Source organism: Microtus ochrogaster, linkage group LG4 (assembly GCF_000317375.1).
Source record: "Microtus ochrogaster isolate Prairie Vole_2 linkage group LG4, MicOch1.0, whole genome shotgun sequence".
Classification (NCBI taxonomy): Eukaryota; Metazoa; Chordata; class Mammalia; order Rodentia; family Cricetidae; genus Microtus; species Microtus ochrogaster.
In genome coordinates, this window is record NC_022030.1 from 50,727,930 (window position 1) to 50,737,635 (window position 9,706).

Sequence of the window (9,706 nt, forward strand, 5' to 3'; positions counted from 1 at the left end):
AAAATAGAAAAAAAGAAAACAATATAGAGAATTGATGAAACAAAGAGTTGATTTTCTCGAGAACATCAACAAGATAGACAAATCCTTATCCAAACTAACCAAAAGGCAGAGAGACAACATCCAACTTAACAAAATCAGAAATGAAAACTTGTACATAACAACAGATACTGAGGATATCTAGAGAATCAGCAGGTCATACTTCAAAAACCTGTGCTCTAAAAATTTAGAAAACATAAAATGGATAATTTTGGGGATAAGTGCCACATACCAAAACTAAATCAATATCAGATAAACAAATTGAATAGATCTATAACCCATAAAGAAATAGACGCAGTTATCAAAATACTCTGAACCTAAAAAAAACAACAACCCAGGGCCAGATGATTTCACCGCAGAATTCTATCAAAATTTTAAAAAAGGGCTAATACCAATACTCCTCAAATTGTTCCACACAATAAAAAACAGAAAGAACACTGCAAAGCTCTTTTTATGAGGTTCAGCTACCTGATACTCAAACCATACAAAGATACAACTAAGAAACAAAATTACTGACCAATCTCCCTCATGAACATTGATGAAAAAATACTCAAAACAATACTGGCAAATCAAATCCAAAAACACATCAGAAACATCATCCCTTACAATCAAGAAGGCTTCATCCCAGAGATGCAGCTATAGTTCAAGATAAAGTTCTTTCAATGTAATGCACCATAGAAACAAATTAAAAGAAAAAAACATTATTATCTCATTAGATGTTGAAATACATTTGACAAAATCCAACATCCCTTCATGATAAAAGTATTGGAGAGATCAGGGATGCAAAAGACGTTCCTAAACATAATGCAGTATACAATAAGACAACAGTCAACATCAAAGTAAATGGAGAGAAACTCAAAGTGATTCCACTAAAATCAGGAACAAGGCAAGTCTGTACACTTTCTCTGTATCTAGTCAATAAAGTAGTCAAAGTTCTAGCCAGAGCAATAAGACAACAAAAGGAGATCAAGGGAATACAAATTGGAAAGGAAGAAGTTAAACATTTGCTATATGCTGATAATATGATTGTATAAATAAGTGAAACCAAAAGTTCTACCAGGGAACTCCTACAGCTGATAAACACTTTTAGCAATGTGTCAGCATGCAAGATTAACTCAAAAAAAAATCAGTAACCCTCCTATTTACAGATGATAAAGAAATCAGAGAAACATCACCCTTCACAACAGCTACAAACAACATAAAATATCTTGAGGTAACTATAACCAAACAAGTAAAACACCTCTATGACAAGAATTTTAAGTCTTTGAGGAACAAAATTGAAGAGGATATCAGAAAATGGAAAGAACTCCCTTGCTTATGGATAGATAAGATTAAAATAGTAAAAATAGCTATCCTACAAAAAGCAATCTACATATTCAAAGCAATATGAATAGAAATCTCAGCACAATTATGGATAAGCCTCAAAAGAACAATACTAAATTTCATATGAAAAAACAAAAACCCAGGACAGCACAAACAATACTGTACGATAAAGGAACTTCAGGTGATGTCACCATCCCTGACTTCAATTTTTTTCTTGTGATGGCATGGAGCTTATCCCTGAAAACTTTTATTTAAATAATATCAAGAAATGGCAGCTGTATAGGGCCAAATAGTACTAAGAATTTTGTGACATTGTCCCTTCTGTAATACCTTATTTTACTTTTTTTATTGAGCTATATATCTTACTCTGCTTTCCTTCCTCCCCTCTCCTTTTCTACCATCTCTTACAATCCCCATGCTCCCAATTTACTCAGGAGATCTTGCCTTTTTCTACTTCCCATATAGATTAGATCCATGTATATCTCTCTTAGTGTCCTCTTTGTTGTGTGGGCTCTCTGGGATTGTGAATTGTATGCTGGCTTTTCTTTGCTTTATGTCTAAAAGTCACTTACAAGTGAGCAGATAGTTATCTTTCTGGATCTGGGTTATGTCACTCAAAATGATGTTTTCTAGCTCCATCCATTTGCCTACAAATTTCAAGATGTCATTATTTCCTGCTGTGTAGTACAGCATTGTATAAATATACAACATCTTTTATATTTATTCTTTGTACAAGGGCAAATTAGATGGTTTCCAGGGTCTGGTTATAATAAATAATACTGCTATGAACATATTTGAGCAAATATCCTTGAGGTATGATTGAGCATCCTTTGGGTATATATCTAAAAGTGGTATTGCTGGGTCTTGAGCTAGGTTGCATCCTAATTCTTAACTGGATATCAACATGCAGAAGAATGAAAATAGATCTATATCTATTGCCATGCACAAAACTCAAGTTAAAATAGATAAAAACCCTCAACATAAAAACAACCACACTGAACCTCATAGAAGAGAAAGTAGAAAGTACACTTGAACACATTGGCACAAATATAATCTCATTAACACAGACACTTAAAGAAACAATTAATAAATGGGATGCCCTAAAACTGAGAAACTTCTATAAAGCAAAGGACACAGTCAACAAGACAAAATGGCAGAATACAGAATGGGAAAAGATCTTCATTAATCCAATATCAAATAGAAGGTTGATCTCCAAAATATACAAAAGAACTCGAGAAATTGGTTATCAAAAGAACAAATAATCCAATTTTAAAAAAATAGGGTAAGAATTTTAAGAATTATAAACAGAATTCTCAACAAATGAATCTAAAATGGCTTAAAGACCCTTAAAGAATTGTTCAACATCTATAGTCATCAGAAAAATAAAAACCAAAACAACTCTGAGATTCCATCTTATACCTGTAAGAATGGCCAAGATCAAAAACACTGATGACAACTTATGCTGAAGAGGATGTGGAGTAATGAGAACACTCCTCCATTGCTGGTGGGAGTCAAAACTGGTACAGCCCCTTTGGATATCAGCATGGTGATTTTTCAGAAAATTAGGAAACAACCTTGCTCAAGACCCAGAAATACCATTCCTGGGTATATACGCAAAGGATGCTCACTCACATCACAAGGACACTTGCAGAAATATGTTCGTACCGGCATTGTTCATAGTAACCAGAACCTGGAAACAACCTAGATGTTCTTCCTCCAAAGAATGAATAAAGAAATAGGGAACATTTCCACAATGGAGTACTATTCAGTGTAGGAGGAGGACCCACTTGTTCATCCAGACTGACCTTAGTCCTTAAACCACACAGAAACTGTATTAATTAAATCACTGCTTGGCCCATTACCTCTAGCTTCTTATTGGATAACTCATATTAAATTAACCCATTTTTATTAATCTATATATTGACATGAGGCAGTGGCTTACCAGGTAAAATTTCCAGCATCTGTCTCTGGCAGATCCAGGGAATCTCTCTGACTCTTTCCCTTTCCAAGCATTCAGTTTTGTCTTTCCCGCCTACCTAAGTTATGCCCTATCAACAGGCCAAGGCAGTTTCTTTATTCATTAATGGTAATTATAACACACAAGAGGGTACTCCCACATCAAATCAGAGTTAAGAAAAAACATAATGACATCTTTAACTTTTCAAGCAAAGGAATGAAGCTAGAAAAAGCCATCCTGAATGAGGTAACCCAGACCCAAAAAGGCACATATAGTACACAGTCATTCAAAAGTGGATATTAAACATAAAGCAAAGGATAACCAGTTTACATTCCACAGCTCCAGAGAAAATAGAACAGAAACAGATGCAGAAATCCATAGCTAACAACTGGGCCAAGATTCCATAGTACGATATTTGAGAGAGAGGAGCAATAATATAAACAAAGAGGTCAAGACCATGATGGCAGAACCCACTAAATCAGCTGACCTGATCTGGTGGGAAATCACTGACTCTTGATTAACCACTGGGAAACCTCCAAAGAACCTAGAGAACAGGTGACAATGGTATGGCTTAGGCAGTATGTGGAGCCTCTGGCAGTGAGACCAGGATCTAACCCTAGTGCATGAAGTGACCTTGTGTATCCCATTATCTATGGAGAGATACCTTGCTCATTCTATAAATGGGGGAGGGGAAAGCCCTGGTCCTGCTTCAAGGAAGTAATGGGATAGAATTAGTTGACTTCCCAGGGCAGGTCTTACAGTCTCTGAGGATCAGACATAGTGGGGTGGGGGTAAGGTGGGGAGAATAGGAGGAGAGAACCAAGGGGAAACTGAGATTGGTATGTAAATGAAGGAAAAAGTTAAAAAGGAAAAGGCCATACTGCCCACTCTTCTGCAACTCCAGGTCAGTACAGAAAGCATCATGTGTTTTATACAAGTGAATTTCTATTCCACAATCAAAGAAAAAATTGATTCCTGATTCAAAGTGGAAGATAAGTTACATCACTATAATATGGATTTTTATAGAGTCCTTCATTTAAACGTGTAATTAAACCTGAGTGCCCCAGAGATAAAACACATAGTAATGCTTCATATGCAGAGGTCATAATGTTGATTTCAGGCCCAACTGGCTCCATAGCTGTAAAGAAGACAATGGCAGTAACCAATATATTTGTTCTTATCTTCTTTTTTTCACTCCTCAGAATTTCTTTGGCAAGCCCTCTGAAGGCAAAATCTATGCCTACCTGACTTATGGACATATCAGAAGCACACAGATCATATGGCACAGAGGTTACCTGAAGAGGCCTGAGGGTTGTAAGCCCTGCCCACGGCTCACAAAAGGATGTGATATGACATTGTGAGGGAAAATGGAAGATTACCCATTACCTGGACAGTCTTCTCCAGTTCCTGGAGCCCAGAATTCTTCTCAGGAACGCTCGGCCCTTTTGATTCATTTTCAGGAAGAGTAATGTAACAGAAATGTGCAGAAGTCAAGGATATCTAAGAAGAGAGATAAATAAGAGCTGGTGAGAGTCTCACAAATACAGGAAGTCAGATGACAGAAGGAAGGGGTCACATGCTCCCTGCAGGACTCCCCAGCACTGGTATATAAGGTTCACACAGCAGGGAGGGTCATCACATCTCCTTCTCCTCTCCTGAGTCTCTGTCCTCACTGCACCTGAGTCCACTCTACTGACACCATGGGTTGCTGTGGCTGTGGTGGCTGTGGTGGCTGTGTGGAAGGAGGAATTATAGAAGAAAAGAGAGGGGAACCTGTGCTCGGTGTGTAAAATAAAAGAAAATATGTTAAAAAAATAAAATATTTTTTTAAAAAAGAGGGCAGGTTTCTCAGTTTGGCAATGAGTTTGGACCACTGTATTCCAGTTCCTTGAACATATCTGGGTAGAACAAACCTTTGTTGCTTCCCTGAGATTTTCCTTTGTCCCCTTGTGACCACATCTGACATCTCTTTAAGAAAAACAAAACAGGTAGATGGGGCAGAGCAGGGTAAAGTTAACCAAAGATAAGAGTGTATATGGAAGCCCTAGGGAACTCTCCTAGCTTGTAAGCTAATCAACCTACAGATGAAAATGGAACTTGTAGTGGAGGTTTCTCCATTGGTGGACAACAGTGCTTCTAGGAGACATCAAGGTTTTTAACTAATTCTTAGTACCGGGCATAGACTTACCTCCCTATTGGTCATAGAGGCCCTGGGGAACCCAAAATAATACAGGTATTGCCATTGTCCTTGTTTCCCATCATAAACACATTCAGTGCCTTAGTGCTGAAGATACCTTCATAACCAAATTCAACACTATTTTCCTAAAGATGCAACCCCCTTGGTTGGAGAGCATTGAGGTGCCAATCATAAACTGAAACTCTCAAATCAGGACATTCTTTTCTTAGTTTCTAGTTTACATACTACTAGAAATTACTGAACAATGGGATGGGAGAGACAAGTTATTAATGATCTTTCCCTAAGATACTGAGACTGTGTGTGCTACAATACCATCTTGAGAGGAAAGCTGTGCCCACCAATGTAATAATGTAATAATGGCACAATGGTTAAGGAGATAAACAATCACAATCACACACCATCAACACCATTCCTAACAGCCCAGAGGAAGGAATATGGCCATTGGCTCACCTTTGAGTCATAGTCTATGCATTCTTAGCTGAACTGAACTCATATTTCTCATGGCTAAAAACGACAGAGTTTCAGCTATACCTGCTTGGGCTCTTCAGTGCCTCACTCTGCTTGTGGTGACAAGGAAGACAAGCATTATGGATCCCAGGTAGATATGTTCAAGGAATTGTTATACACTGGTTAAAACTCATAGCCCAAGACAGATGACTGCCCTATTTTAAAAAACATAATTTGTTTTATTAACATTTTTCATTTATTTTACATATTGAGCACAGTTTCCCCTCCATCCTCTCCTCCAATTTCACCCCACCCCTATATCTCATCTACCTACCTTCCCATCCACTCTTCCTCCATCCCCATTCAGAAAGAGGCAAACCTCCCAGGGGCTTGGATGAAGCATGGCACATCAAGTTGGTGTAGGCCAGAGCTCTTCCCCTTGCATCAAAACTGTACTAGTTAATCCAGCATGTGGAATGATTCCCAAATGCCAGTTAAATGCTAGGGACAGGTCTTGATCTCACTGCTAGGAGTCTTAAAAACAGATCAAACTACACAACTGTCACATATATAGAGGGACTAGGTCAGTTCCATGCAAACACACTAATGGTTGATTTAAACTCCATGTTCCCACCCGAGTGCGGCTCAGCTATCTTTATGGTTTCCCCTGTCATGACTATGACTCCCCTGACTCATAAAATGCCTCTTCCCTTTCTTCACTAGGACTTCCAGAACTAGGCACAGTGCTTAGATGCATGTTCTCCTTACTGCCCTCTGTGCTGCTAAATGAATTACACCTGTTCTGTAATGTGGAGTCTGCACCAAAATGACCAGGGAAATGACAGTAGGAAACTAGCAAAGGAGAAAGATTTGGAACACATTGCTTTGTGCATGAGGATACTCATAGTAGGTATGGGTGAGCCAGCCTTCCGTTCCTGTAACAGGAGAATCCTAGACATTTTACGTACTGAGAAGAAGCTAAGGTTGATTTGGGTTAAGGTTCAGAAATGTTTTTTTTTTCACATTTGTGACATTAGCTACTTTAAGTGTCACATGACAAAGGAGCTTCCAGGTACAACCTGAAGACAGATTTTCTTTTTGACTCCAGAGTCAGAGAATGGAGCCAATGGTTTCATTCCAATATGTGGACAGAACATGGAGGGGAGGAGACATGTGTCACAGTCATGATGTAACATTTGTGTACCACAACAAAGCAGAGGAAGAAAAAAAAGTGCTGCTAAGATGCTCTGTCTCTCTGTCTGTCTGTCTCTCTGTCCTTCTATGTATCTATGTATCTATCTATCATCTATTTATCTTTGTTCAATCTGGTTCCAACACCACTCACATTTAGTGTGATTTTTCTCCCAAAACTCCTTCTAATAGGAGCAAACAATACCAACAAACATATCCAGGATGATGTAGGAGGTTCTTCTTTCTATGTGTTGCTTTCATTGGTCAAATAAAGAAACTGCCTTGGCTTTTTGTTGGGCAGAATTCAGATAGGTAGAGTACACCAAACAGAATGCTGGGAGAAAGAAAGACAAGTCAGGCAGATTCCATGGCTCTCCTCTACAAGACAGACATTGGTTAGACTCATACCAGTAAGTCACAGTCAAGTGGTGATACAGATTATTAGAAATGGGTTGAATTAATATGTGAGAGTTAGTCAATAAGAGGATAGAACCAATGGTCCAGGCAGCATTTAAATGAATACAGTTTCCATGTAATTATTTCAGGCAAAGATAGCCTGGTGGCAGGGAGCCAGGCATGACAAAAAGCAGCCCGCTCCTCTTACAACAGATTGGCGCTCCATAGTGGTCTACTAACTCCATGTGAAACCTGGGAGGGCTTAAATAGGAGAGAGAGAGAGTTTAACACAGCTTTTTGCTGTTCGTGGGTGGCGTGGCGCAGAGAAATTTCCCTGATTCAGCAGCCGTAGCAGGATAAAAGCTGCGCAGTTTTAAAATACAGCTTCCTGGTCTGTGCCACCAGTGTGAACTTCGGCTATAAAGCATTTCAATGGCTTTTATGGGACTGGACGTTTGTGTTCTTGATCAGGATTGGGGAAGAAAGTACTCTGAGACTATGCCTGCATTCCCCACCTGGGTAGACTGTGGGATCAGGCTTAGGCAGGTTGGAGAGATGTTTCCAGCTGCACAGTGCTCTGCATGGTAGATATGGCTGTAACTCAAAAAGAAAAAGTTTATGTGCCGTATGCTCAGTCTCAGAGTTAAAGTGCTGAGTGTGGCTTCTACCTGTTGGCCCCAGAGCTAGCAAAAATGGTATACCCACCATTTTGAAATTGGAGAGATGTGGAGCCAACATCCAGAATAGCCTGCAGCTCCATGGCTCAGAGGCACAAGTGGCTCTGTCATGTTGGACTGGGTGGGGCAAGCCCACAGTACCTGTTTTTGACCTAGGAATGTCACAGCTTAGATTCTTAAGCACTTAGAGATTTAAAATTACAAAGGAAAAATGTTCATGGACGGTAAAGAATTACAGATTCACAATAGGACAGATTCAGACATTAAAGACCTCTAAATGGGTCATAGAGTAAGATAGACATACATAAGCTTAGGAGAGAGAAGAAAAGGTGTATTAAAAAGTAATAAAATAAAGTTAATGCAAAAACAGGGTAAAGTCTTTAAAGAGATAAAGTACAGATAGTTATAAATTAAAAGAAATAAAGAAAAATAAGCCATGTAAAAATGGGATATTCACAGAGAGTCTGGATTCTATGTATTATTGTATTTTCTTTGAATTTTTTTACTGTAACGGAGCTAAATACAGAGAGAAATTTCATTGTGTGGGCTGCTAAGCTGATCCAACATGTATGTTCTAAAGGTATCATGACTTCCCAATTTGGGTCTAAGGATATGATGCTTTGGAGAAAAGGATCTTCTTTTGTTCTCACAGATTATGAGACCCTGTGGATTGCTTCTATCCCAATATGGTATGATAGACCATGCCCTCCTGAAAGGTTACTGTGAACACCCTCAAAAAATTACTTCACTCAACTGCTGACTGAGATGAAGCTGGCACACAGGATACACCATAAAAGACCTGATTAAGAGTGCTCCTATACAGAAGGGAGAAGTTTGGAGAAAAACATCTATGTCCAGATAGCCTGCCTGTAGCAAGCAAGATAGGCCCTTTGTTTACGAGCTACCCAAGCAGCACGGAGATCCGATCTGGGCACCAGGAGAGCCATCGCTGGGGAGTGACATCACTGGGAAGGTACATCATTGGCAAGGAGACCGGATCCTGTAAAGGAAGATCCGTAAGGGAGCATTCAGAGGAAGAGATGGGCAGGCACCAATGCAAGAATTCAACCAACAATCTGAAAAACAACATGAAACCACCAGAACCCAGCGACTTCACAACAGGAGGAAATGAACACCTTAATCAAGAAGAAGTAGAAGAAAACTGACTTTATGAATGTGACAGAGGCCCTTAAACAGCATGTAAAAAAACGCGCTTATAGAAATGGATGAGAAATATAACAGAAAGTTTGAAGAATTGAGTAAATCAGTGAATGATATCCTAGGCCTAAAAAACCAAGGAAAAACAATGAAGAAGATAATGGAAACAGTTCAAGACTTGAAAACTGAAATGGAGTCAAAGAAGAAAACACAAACAGAGGGCCGGCTGGACATGGAAAATCTAGGTAAACGAATAGAGACTACAGAAACAAGCATAACCAGCAGAATACAAGAGATAGAAGACAGAATCTCAGATTCTGAAGA